Below are 12,358 nucleotides of genomic sequence, written 5' to 3' on the forward strand. Positions count from 1 at the left end.
TAAGAAACATAAACTTTCAGACTACCCTCGGGTTGTATCGCAACTGGTACTATATTTTAGGTTGAAATTATTCAATACAAAAACAATAAGTATTCAAAGGTACGCCGAAATGTTTTTTGTGTAAATATTTTCGAACAAACTGTAAACAATTCGTAAAAAATTTGTATACTCTCATGGTAGTTGTTTATGAACTTTTATTAAAATCACAATCGGGACTATTAAAAAAGGTACGTATATGGATCGGAATTGTGGCAAGGTTTTATTTTACTTGTAGTGCTTATTAGCTGTTTCTTATCTGTACTGACACTTCAGTCATGTATGACTGTATGTACTTACTATTTTGACAAAGCACTTCAATAACTAATACTATTTCGATTTAACGTTATGTAACAATACCTACAAAAAAGGCTGGCCGGAAGAACACACCATAAAATATGGCTGGCTCCAACAAAGAAGATTTTAGAGTCAGGCACAAAACATCTTATTTAAGTTTAATCATCTATGAAAGTTATTCATTGACTTGTACAGTAGGGTGGAGTGATAATGTATGGAAGAAATTTTTTTTTGTTTTTTTCAAACGGCATAGCGACAGAAAGGTGCCTTTTAATGAGTGAATTCAGTATACAAAAAATTGTTTACCTGTCTTGATGTTTTGAGGTGCCCCAACCCAATTGAAAATTAGAAAAATCTGATTTTTTCGCAAACTTTGATTTCTTTTTTTATCACAGTATTTTTATGGCCGTCAAGTCTATTATATAACAAACTTCTTTGTGATACACTAAATAATAGCCTGATTAGTTGTTTTAACGTATTTCATTAATGAAAATGATATTATAGAGGAATGAAAATATCAGAAATAAGTAATTATTTAGTACTAGCTGCGCTCGCGGTTGCCTCGCGGTTTCACCCGCGTGGCTCCGCTCCTGTTAATCTAAGCGTAATGATATATAACCTATAGCCTTCCTCGATAAATGGGCTATCTAACACCGAAAGAACTTTTCAAATCGGACCAGTAGTTCTGGAGATTAACGCGTTCAAACAAACAATATCTTCAGCTTTATAATATTAGTATTGATTATAATATTAGTATAGATAACGCTGTTTTTTTTTTCAAAATTAGGCATTAGCAGTCGTGATACTGATGCTCTTGCCATTATAAAATCATTTTGTTTACTTTTTCAGCAAACTGCACTTGAAGCTTATGTCACCAATTTGATAATATGCTTTACGGCCTGGGCAAGGCATAGAAAATCTTTGATATTCTGAAATGTAGTCAAACCGCTTTTCACGATGTCTTTTAAGGTTTCTTCAGATAAATTAGAAGTCAGATGCTCAGTTTTCTTACATTCTTGCCACATAGTCAAGTCGGTATAATCTTTTGAGCAAGTACAAGAGAGTTATAAAAAAATGCATTTGCAACTTCAAATATCAAATAACCTTTGGTACTGAGTGACAAAATACTTCAGTTATCTTTTCTTGTTCTTTTTTGTTAGTTTGTCGGTCTTGATAAGGTTTTAATAAGCGTCTATATTCATCGAATACGGTGTGTCGAATAAGTTGTAGTACTCTATTCAAGCTAATAGTGGGAAGCGATGCTTTTCGCCACACATCAAACATTTCCGTAGCTAATCTTTCGGATAAATCATGAATTTTGTTATTTTATCAGGTTTAAATTCATATCTAATAAATAAGTAATAGTTTCTTAGCATCAGTACAAGTTGGTAATTGAGACACTGGGTACTTCTCTGGCAAACAAAATACAGGACAACATGTCGTTTGTGATCGTATTTTGATTTGCAACACTTTACTGTAACAAAGCGAAATTATAGATAGAACTCACATCAAAAATATTAAATTATGATCTTAATTGTATTTACGTGTAAAATGTAATTAAGAAATATTACTAACATTAGTGTTATTTCCTTAACGGCACTGTTTAAAATCAACGTTTCCTACAATAAGAGTCGGCGCAAACGGGCCACCGACCAGAGCCACTGGTAGCCAGCGATAGCCACTTTTTTATATATTGAAATATTATGTATTCTGTGTCTTCCCGTTGGCAACCAACGAGATAACACAGAATCTGATTTAGCGTTAATTTGTCAAAATTAAACTTTAATGATTTTCGACTAAATTTTTTGAATTTCTGAAAGTTCATGATGTTGGGGGCACCTCTAAATGTATCATCTGCAAAGTATAATTTTGCATGTGTATTTATGAGCAATAATGACATCTTTTTACAGGTATGCCGAAACGAAAATGAAAAAAAATATTTTTCACTCCACCCTATTGTACAGGTCAGTCGAAGTCGTTCCGTTTAACTCAATAAGGGCGCTTGTGCACTACAAGGAATTTTACTGTCCGGCATTCCGATTTTTTACGGTCCGGTGTGGCATGAAAAAACCGATGAATTGCTTGTGCACCTGTCCGTCTTTACTCGGATCAGTGCGATACAGTTCAAGGAAGTATGGCGGTATAATGCTATCATAAATGATTGTTTTCGCATTTTACAAGAAACGAGTAAAAATATAGAAGGTGAAATATTATATTACTTCGTTATAATAAACGAAGTAAAGTACGGTAAAGTAGTTACGGTAAAGTTCCGTAAGAGATTTAAAATGCGTGTGTGTTTCACTTATTTATTTTAATCGGTGACGAGGAGCTAAATCTATTCCCACTTGAACTTTAACTTACCAATACTTACTTAGATAATAATTATAGGTCAATGTATATAAAATAACAATACCGACTTCTCAAATCTCATTGCCAGCTAAAAGAAAGTAAAACAAGAGCTTGCTTTCAATTGGCATATGTAATAAAAAGAGTAAAATCCAAGCAAGTGGGCACTCGAAAACAATTATACCTACAGCAACTCGTAAACTCAAAAAACCATCCGTAATAGGGAAAAGTAAAATGTCGGACAGTAAAATTACGTATAGTGCACAAGCTAGTATTTAGATTAATTGCGTGCCATACCGGACCGTAAAAAATCGGAATGCCGGACCGTAAAATTCCTTGTAGTGGACAAACGCCCTATGATGTTTGAATACAGACAAAATTATATGTCAACCAATTCCACTACGGCTCACGTATTGTTATGTATGTGCATTGATTTGTCATCTTACGTGACATTAAAGTCAGTTCGTTAACAGCCGTCTAGCGTTTCATTCGTGTCCTTCCGCATATCTATCAGTGGCGACGAGATACCCGCGATATAAAAAAATAAAATAAAAATGTCGTTTTCGAATATGAGCATTTTATCCAATTTCGATCACAGTCTGCAAACGTGGAAGACTTTCAAAAGCAGGATAGCTCAATGGTTCATCGCGAACGACATAGATGCGGTGAAAGACCCCTTGGGAGTGAAAAGACGAGCGTTCTTACTCAGTGCATTGTCAGATAGTACCTACAAGTTGGCATCTGACCTTGCGTTGCCGAAAGAATTGCAAGAGGTGCCATATGAAGACATTCTACGCCTTTTAGATGCACATTTCACGCCGAAACAAGTTGGTTTTGGTGAACGGCATAAATTCTATTCGGCAGAACAGCTACCTACGGAATCGACGCAACAATGGGCGGCGAGACTTCGCGGCCTCACAGCATACTGTAACTTCAGTAATGTAGAAGAGGTGTTGCGCGATCGATTTATAATGGGAATGTTGCCGGGACCCGAGAAAGAGAAGCTGTACGTGCAGGACCTGGCAGAGCTGACATTAGCCAGAGCGGTGGAGCTGGTCGAGAATCTACGCAGCGCGCGCGCGGCCGCCATTGCGGCTACGCCAAATACATCCGACGCTTTGTTTAAAATCGCGAATAAAGTGCCATATAACAAGAACAATAGTGAGAATAAAGAAAAGTGTTCAGTGTGCGGCTATAAAAATCATAAGTCGTCAGAGTGTCGTTTCGCGAGTTTTATTTGTAAGAGATGTCATAAAAAGGGTCACTTGCGTCGAATGTGCAAAGCAGTCAAATGTGTAAATACGGATGCGACCGGTGAGAGCGATGACGATGGTGAGTTATATCTTATTCGATCAATTAAAGGGGAGCCGTTAGTGGAAACAGTATGTGTAAACGGGGTAAAAATTCCTTTTGAAGTGGATAGTGGTTCGGCCGTTACTGTCATATCTAATAGAACATATTCAATGTATTTTCCGAATGTACCATTATCGAACACTAATAAAAAACTCGTCAGTTACACGGGGGAGGTCATTGCATGCATAGGCTGTGCACCTATGACGGTCGAATGGAAGGGACGTACGAATAAACTACAAGTGTATGTTGTTCGTCACGGCGGGCCGCCCCTCCTCGGTCGAGATTTTATAGCGAAGTTCGAGTTACAACTATCACCGGTATTTAATTGTAAAGTTGCAAGTGATATACATTCATTACATTTACGTTATCCAGATATATTTTCTAATAAATTAGGCGAATTTAATAGGCATAAAGTTTCATTACATTTGAAACTAGACGCAAAACCCTTATATTTCAAAGCACGCCCCATGCCGTTCGCATTGCGTGATAAAGTAGACCAGGAAATAAACAGGCTTCTAGATTTAGGAATACTAAAACCCGTATCACACTCAGAGTACGCGTCGCCGATCGTTCCTGTGTTAAAACGCGACGGATCGGTTCGATTGTGTGTTGATTACTCAGTTAGTCTAAATAAACAATTAGTTGTTGACAAATATCCATTACCGACTATAAAAGAATTATTTTCGAAGCTTCACGGCGGTCAGCAGTTTTCCAAATTAGATTCATCAATGGCTTATAACCAATTCATTCTAGATGATCAGTCACAAAAGTACACTTGCATCAATACCCATCGCGGCCTTTTTGTATTTACAAGGCTAGTTTTCGGGTTAGCGAGCGCGCCTGCTATTTTTCAACGCGCAATGGACGAGTTGCTTTCTGGTATCGACGGCGTACTGTGTTTATTAGATGATGTCTGTATCACGGGCCGCAACCGTGCTGAACATCTCGAAAGGCTACACACGGTATTACAACGCTTACAAGCAGCCGGGCTCGTTTTACAGCGGGAGAAATGTGAATATTTTAAGGATACAACACCGCTGCAGGTAAGCTCAGTTCAGCAGCATATGCAGTCCGAAAGGTAAGGCATCTCACCGATGAAGATACAGCTAGATTGGTTTATTTCAGCTACTTTCATAGTATTATGTCCTATGGAATTCTACTATGGGGCAGGGCAGCAGATATAGAAACTATATTTATCTTACAGAAAAGAGCCATTCGCTCTATATATAATTTACGTGCTCGGGACTCACTAAGAGATCTCTTTAAGAATACTGGTATCCTTACTGTACCATCACAGTATATATTTAATAATATTTTGCATGTACACAAAAATGCCGACGTACACACAAGAGTAGGAGATAGACACTGTTATGGCACAAGGAACAGAAATAGAATTGAAATGCCATTTTTCCGATTAGCTAAAGTTAAAAATTCATTTATGGGTCAAGGTATACGCTTTTACAATAGAATTCCTCATAATATTAAAGAGTTTGGTAGTGCTAAATTTAAAACTTATGTAAAAAATATATTAGTTCAGAGAGCCTATTATAGCATTAAGGAATATATGGAAGATGAAAATCCATGGAGGGTTGTCGCGTAAGAACCACAGGACAGTTCTTTGGCATATTATGATATATTATGTAGTTAGATTTAAGTTACAGATTATGTAATATTGACAATATGATTTTAAAAGAGCAACTATGGAGTTTCTTGCCGGTTCTTCTCCATAGATACTGCTTTCCGAATCGGTGGTAAATGTTAAAAATACTTATGTAATGACGATTCGAAAGTGCTACTAAAAGTAGTCTAATTGAATAAATAAATGTTTGAGTTTGAGTTTGAGTTTGAGTTTGATGAGATTAACTACTTAGGATATATTATTAATAAGGATGGATTGAAAAAAAATCCGGATAAAGTTAAAGCTATATTGGAAGCCCCCATTCCAGCTAATTTAAATCAGTTACAATCATTTTTGGGGTTAATTAATTATTATAGATGTTTTATACCGGATGCTTCGACTATATTAAGTCCCCTATATGAATTATTAAAAAAAGGTATTAAGTGGCATTGGTCAGACCTAGAAAATAAAGCGTTTATCCGAATAAAGGAAATATTAGCTTCCGATCAAGTGTTAGCACACTACAACGCAGAAGCAAAAATTATTTTAACGGTGGACGCATCACCAAGTGGTTTAGGGGCAATTTTATCCCAAATAGCGGGTGATGGGCAAGAAAGACCAATTGCTTTTGCATCTCGTACCTTAAATAGCGCAGAAAAGCATTACTCGCAAATACAAAAAGAAGCTACCGCTATTATTTTTGGTGTGCGGCGATTTCATCAATACTTGTACGGTCGTACTTCACCGTTTATTTTACGAACTGATCATAAGCCTCTTCTATCAATATTCGGCCCATATAAGGGCATTCCGGAAGTATCGGCAAATAGGTTACAACGATATGCGCTATTTTTAAGTAGCTACAATTACGAGATTGAATATGTAAAGAGTAAAGATAATACAGCTGATTATCTATCGCGGGCGAGCCTACCGCTCGCGCCAGCGGACGGGCGGAAAGCGCGCGGGGAGGCAGACACCTGCGACCGCGCAGCGTATATTCGATTTGTTTTTGAGGGCGCGTTACCGATCACTATGTGTGAGTTGCGAGAAGCAACTATTAAAGATCCGATACTGAATCGAGTTATTACTTATGTATTAAACGGCTGGCCTAGAAAGGTAAGCGATGCTTTAATTCAACCATATTTTGCGTGTAGGTTGCAGTTATCATATGAAAATGAGTGTCTTATGCGCGGGCACAAGATAGTAATACCGAGTTCTTTACGTAATCAGGTTTTAAAAGAATTGCATACGTCACATTTGGGTATAGTTAAAACTAAGGCGGAAGCCCGGGCGAGATTTTGGTTTCCTGGCATAGACGAAACGCTTGAAAAAATGATAAGTACGTGTGATGTTTGTAATCAATTAAGGTCATCACCACCAAAGGCGCCTATTGTTCCGTGGCCCGCCGCACCGCACCCATTCTATAGAATACATCTGGATTTCCTTGGGCCTCTAAATGGTCGAATGTACTTGGTCATAGTGGATGCTTATAGTAAATGGGTCGAAGTTTATGATATGAGTAGTTGTAACTCGAGCGCCGTAACGGATAAAATGTATGAATTTATATCTCGTTTTGGGCTACCTAATACGATAGTGTCTGATAATGGTACAGCGTTCACGTCAACAGAATTTAGATATTTCTGTCAGTTAAACGGTATCAATCAGTTAACGTCACCATCTTACCACCCGGCTAGTAACGGCCAAGCCGAAATATACGTTAAAATTGTAAAAAAAGGCATTAAATCTAGTATTTTGAGTAATAAAAACATGAAAGATAGTAGATTAAATTTACTCAAATATTTATTCGATTACCGTAACTCTGTGCATTCGATAACAAATGTTTCTCCGGCTGAGTTAGTGTTTGGGCGCAAGCTGAGGTGCCGTTTTGATATAATTAATCATACTCGTTTTCCGCTTTCATCGACCGCATCCGCTAATAGTAATGTAACATATTTTAATCAGTGTTCACAAACTAAAAATGTACATAAAAGAGATGTAGTATTTGTGCCTGGACAATACGTTTTATATAAAAAACATTTTAATAAGAAAGACTATAAATGGTATAAAGGTACTATTATAAGAAAAATGGGGAAAATGTTATATTGTATTAAAGATTTTGTAACAAATTCGATAGTTAAAAAACACAAGAATCAAATAATTCTATACAAAGGCGATATTTTAGATAAGCAACCTTGGGACTTAGAAAATTCTAACGTATCGGGCACATTATCATCGCATTCTCCGACGCCTTCAACGTCCGCGACACGAGAAGCGTCCGTGCCGAGAGCAGAGGCGGATGAGAGAGGGGACGACAGGGTGACAGATTCACCTGTAAACAGCGGCTCGCCTCAACCGGCCACTGACGGACAGCAGCACTCGCCGCCACGGCCGTCGTGGGTGACGACGACGCGAGGCGTGCGGCGCCCGCCCGAGACCGATGTGGAAGACGAGTGCTTCCACGACGCGGAAGCGAGCCAGCAGCAGCGCGATGAAGTCCAGCCGTACCAATCGGCCCCTAACGCGCGTGAGAAGCGCAACCGTCCCAAGGTTGACTTCAAAAAGTATTTTTAATTATGTTTCACTATGGGGGAGGGACTGTTAGTGACATATCACACTAGCGGATTGCGAGCGGTTTCAAAGCGGAGCGGGTGCGCAACGAATACGTTGCGGGCGCGCAACGAACACGCCGCGGTTGCGCAGCGAATTCGTTGCGGACGCGTCATTTTGTATACTCTCGCACAAAAGCCAGCCCTTCCGCCTTGCCTAACTTCCATTCAATATTTCCATCGTTTCTGTAGCACTCAATTTTTTAACCGTACTGTGGAAATGCACTTACTTAACAGTTAACTAAAGATGTAATAACAACTGGAGTTGTTAAAAAAAGGTGCTATAAAATTGAATTACTAGGACTTTTAGAATGTACCATACATTCCAAAAGTATGTAACGACTGACCAGTATAATCTCTCCCATAGCAACGTATGTTATAAAGAGATTTTGTGAACCTAATTATGAGCAAAGTGATAGTGAGTTGCTGGTTGCTTGATAAAATTTTCTATTCACTGCTATTTATCTAATAATAAGATAGCCCTGTTTTAGTTAAGGAGCTTTAACATTTATTTCACTAATGAACTTTCTTAATGAGCAATTAAGTTATCTGATTGCATTTCGACCAAGATTTAATAGATAAAACAATACCCTAAACATTAACATGTTATGAAACTCGTAAAAAATAATGATCTCATAATTATTATACTATCACAAGTTATAAGTAACAACCAGCACGGATTCCATTTTGTTAATGAGTGTACATGACTGCGACGTAAACGTTGCGCATCTGCCACGCGTCCGCAACGAATTCGCTGCGCAACCGCAACGTATTCGTTGCGCACCCGCTCCGCTTTGAAACCGCTCGCAATCCGCTAGTGTGATATGTCACTTATGTATGTGCATTGATTTGTCATCTTACGTGACATTAAAGTCAGTTCGTTAACAGCCGTCTAGCGTTTCATTCGTGTCCTTCCGCATATCTATCACGTATGTTCAAACCGAATCGCATTAAACAATCCAGCCGTGCTAAATTAATTACCAAAATTATTTAATCGGATAGCTTTTATCCGAGTTTTACTGAAACGATCGCACTAAAGCTCGTTAAAACTTTTCACAGAAGCAAAGCAAATAATGGTCGGCTGACTGTATAACAGTGAATATGCGAGACCAATTTCGTACACTGGTTCACAATGTGGCTTGATTGTGACCACGTCCAGCGGTCGATAAGCGAAACAGAGCATCAGAGTTATGCCAAATTGATTACCACATAATATGCCTCGACTTTGGACGACCACATTTTTTTACAATCTATCTACATACTATATGGCACATTTTAATTTTTAAGACAAGTCTGTAAGGATGCAAGTTTCACGAAACAACAGCTTATGAAACAGTCGTTTTAAAATTTGGCTCAGAGTACGTAGCGCAGAGGACACAAGGTACTTGCTAGGAAAAAGTTGGCAGTAAAAAGATAAAACTTATGGCAAGCGGGGTTCTTGTGTTTAACAGCTGCAAGATCTTCATAAAACTAGGAAACTGCGAGTTTATTTTTGTATCTTGCTAATGCTAATGTTTTGAATTCACCTGTTTTCCTTAATGTCGTATAATGTAGGTTGAAAATTTTAATTTTGAATAAATTTGACGTTACCCCAAGTTAAAAATTAATATCTAAATCCATGGCACGGATCAAATAATAATACCAAGCCCCATCCACAATTTCAATTAAGTTCAAATCTTTTAATAAGGAGTGTAGAGCTTATTGTCATTTTCAATAGATTATTCGGTACTCTAACGTTTTCAAAACCCAATAATAATAACGAAACATATATCTACAGCATCAAAAATACATGTACAATAAAGAGCCCATTACCGAAGAGTAAAGACATACAATTTCTATTGTATCGAAAATTCCAATAACATTATATTATATGAGAACAAACAGAAGCCCAATTACATGTTTCTGTATCGAATTGTGTGTACAATGTACATAGGACCGGCGAACGTTAATTATGATTCCTTATCGTTTTCTAAAGACGTGACATTACATAAAATAGGATTGTCGGGGACCAATTTTCCCGCTGATATTTAAAAACATAGATAATATATAGCGTTATTTGTCTTTTATATTATGATGAGTTTGTGTTAAAATCGGCGTAACTAAAAGTAATTAATTTAAGTGCGCTGTATCCACCAATCAGCGAAGGCTTTTAGGTCAGACTTTGATAGATTACTTAACTGGAAGTTAGTTAATCATTTGATAGGTTGATGAGAATAACTATTTTATTTATATACATTGAGAAATTCTCAATATATAACTTTTACAAAGAGCTAAAGTAAGATTAATATTTTCGCAAAAATATTGGAAAAATAAAACGACACTAATAGATTTCCAGAATTTCCAGATAAAAAAAATACAAAAAATTCTCAATCATCGAATTATGGTTATCGGAGTCATAAAATAAACAAAGTTACTCGATCTGTTAGTATGAAACTACGAGTTATTCCGAGACTATCACTTTCCTACTTCATAAACTTTACACGAACTATCGTTGTTATTTTAATAGATACTTTTCAACTCTACTGTTGAACGCATTTCATATAATTTATTTATTTATTTATTTATTTTTTTACATACATAGATTCCTTACAGCTATTTGTATTACAATTTTTATAATTAACTTTAACAAAACAATACGCCAATAAAAAGGAATACCAATAATAAGACAATTAATGTGACAGTAGTTTAACATTAATTATAACAATGACAAAGTGGAAAAAATTAATATATATATATATTTTTTTTTATTTTTTTTGGACATGGTATACAAAAAAGAGGAAAACGTACCCATTATAGAATGTTTGGTATGGATGTGTGAGTGTGTGTACTGTGTGTGTAGTGTATAATGGTGTAGTGTGGTGAGATTGTGTATGGTAAACTAAGAAATTATTGAATTGGTGATGTCTGTTACTGCTTTTTTAAAACTGTTACGGGAGAGATGAAATATGTCAACACTTGAAAATTTCTTGTTGTAAATATCAGGTAGACGGAAGAGTGTAGAATTTTGCAGGTGTTTGGTTGAAGCGAGGGGAACCTTTAATAGTTGGCAATGCCTTGTTCGTAATGACGGTGCTTGTAGTGATATATTACCGAGAATATTTGGACAGTCCAGTCTATTACGCATTATGTCGTAAAGCAGCATCATGTCGATAATATCTCTCCGTTGTTCGAGTGTATTGATCCTTTGGAGAGAGCATCCTTCAAGGTAATTAGCACAAGAGGTGTTCGATATAAAATTAAGTTTCCTAATAAATATTTTTTGAATATTTTCCAAGCGGTCAATATAACAGCGATAAGAGGGACGCCAGATCGGACTCGCAAATTCTAGTACGCTTCGCACATACGAAAAATACAGTACTTTTAAACATAAGATATCTGTGAATGCATCACAAGTCCGAAGTATGAAACCTAAATTTTTGTACGCTTTTTGTATAATAAATTCAACATGATCGTTATGCGTAAGTTTAATGTCATGAATAACACCCAAGTCTCTAACCTGTGTTGTTCTTGATATTGACATTTATTTTTTTGTATTTTTTTGTATACTAGCTTTCAGGTAAAATGTTTGCTCTATAGTCTATCGTATTCTAATTTTCTTTATTTCCTTGCAGCAATAAATGGTAATGCTCATAGCCCAACCCTAAAGTAATTTGGAAAGAGGACACCGTAACCATTTCTTTTTTCCATGATGATTATGGGTAAAATCAAGGGAATCGTTTTGGGCTGACTCAAGCAATTTTCCCTCACCTATTTTGCGTCCAAATTTATACAAAGTGAGTACAGACTTGACATAGCAAACGAAAAACTAAAATAAATATAATATTTATTACATACATTTGACTGAAATAAAAAGTACTTAATATTTTTTAAATAACTATGAGGTTAGTTATGTACCTACACTGTCTATTTTGATTATAAATTTTTGTTGTTCTTTTATCCACATTACGTTAATTATATTTAACTCGACCACCATTGGGGTGCGATTTAAAACTTCCCCATTTTAATATCGCTAATATCACCAAATAAGCCGACTTTTGTTATCATTTGGTCCGTTTAGTTGTTTTCACTCTTGTAACCCAAAACACCTCGTTAATATAACTATATT

The 12,358-nt window shown here is 36.6% G+C and overlaps 1 protein-coding gene across 1 annotated transcript in view; it reads right to left on the reverse strand.

The window, feature by feature from the left end:
- Nucleotides 1-12,358, reverse strand: part of rl (Mitogen-activated protein kinase rl) — a 66,277-nt gene that overhangs the window by 8,856 nt on the left and 45,063 nt on the right. The gene's annotated exons all lie outside the window — the stretch shown is intronic.

The sequence above is a fragment of the Colias philodice genome, chromosome 9 (genome assembly GCF_061535455.1).
Source record: "Colias philodice isolate Cphi_HAF_F1 chromosome 9, ilColPhil1 Martin Lab GWU primary, whole genome shotgun sequence".
Taxonomy (NCBI): Eukaryota; Metazoa; Arthropoda; class Insecta; order Lepidoptera; family Pieridae; genus Colias; species Colias philodice.